This window comes from Tenrec ecaudatus, unplaced genomic scaffold, assembly GCF_050624435.1.
Source record: "Tenrec ecaudatus isolate mTenEca1 unplaced genomic scaffold, mTenEca1.hap1 Scaffold_121, whole genome shotgun sequence".
Lineage (NCBI taxonomy): Eukaryota > Metazoa > Chordata > Mammalia > Afrosoricida > Tenrecidae > Tenrec > Tenrec ecaudatus.
This window is the reverse complement of record NW_027457771.1, coordinates 757340-758670: the sequence shown is the minus strand read 5'-3', so window position 1 is coordinate 758670 and position 1331 is coordinate 757340.

The following is a 1331-nucleotide window of genomic DNA, read 5'->3' as shown; positions in this document are numbered from 1 at the left end:
CTAGCGGTTACTTGGAGTATGTTGCTTACCTACCGGGCTGTTGGACTATCTAGGTTACCTAGCCGGCACTTGGACTGTCTAGGTTAACTAACGGGCACTTGGACTATGTAGGTTCCCTAGCGGGCCCTTGGACTATATAAGTTCCCTAGCGGGCACTTGGACTATGTGGGTTCCCTAGCGGGCATTAGGAGTATCTGGGTTACCTAACGGGCACTTGGACTATGTAGGTTAACTAGCGGGCTTTGGACTATGTAGGTTACCTATCGTTCACTTGGAGAATGTAGGTTAACTAAGGAGCACTAGGACAATGTAGGTTACCTAGCGGGCCTTGGGACTATCTAGGTTACCTAGGGGGAACTTGGACTATGTAGGTTTACTATTGGGCACTTGGACTATCTAGGTTACCTAGCAGGCACTTGGACTATGTAGGTTAACTAGCGGGCACTTGGACTATCTAGGTTACCTAGCAGGCACTTGGACTATGTACGTTTCCTAGCGGGTACTTGGACTATCTATGTTAACTAGCGGGCACTTGGACTATGTAGATTCCCTATCGGGCACTTGGACTATGTAGGTAACCTAGTGGTCACTTGACCTGTCTAGGTTACCTAGCGGGCATTTGGACTATGTAGGTTAACTAGCGAGCTCTTGGACTATCTAGGTTAACTAGCGGGCACTTGGACTATTAGGGTCCCTAGCGGGCATTTGGACTATATAGGTTACCTAGCGGGCACTTGGACTATGTAGGTTAACTAGCGCACACTTCGACTATCTAGGTTAGCTAACGGGCAATTGGACTATCTAGGTTACCTAGCGGGCACTTGGACTATGTAGGTTCCCTAGCGGGCACTTGGACTATTTAGGTTACCTAGCAGGCACTTTGACTATCTAGGTTAACTAACGGGCACTTGGACTATGGAAAGAAGTGCCTAATGATCACCAGGACCCATGGTTAATCCAGGCGTGGTCATCTGATTCCAATCGATCAGACCTAGCTATAAATCACTTACATGTCTGGGTAATTAAAAGCAAATATAAATTTTCAAAAAAAATAACGTTGCATGGGATAGAAAGAGAATACATAACAACATCAGACATAAATATGCCTCAAGACAAACTCATTGTGCACATCCAGAATACATAATGGCTCTTGCTAAGATGCGTTTCCCACTAGACCCTACCCCAAGCCAGTAAAAGCCAGAAACTCTACAGGAAACTGTGGATTGTACTACTCTGAAATGGGAGCTGTGTCTCTAGACCTAATTTGGGGCTGTTCGTGCTGAGGACTCACCAATACCTGCTGCAGTGACAACAGTCCAGGTGAGAATAAG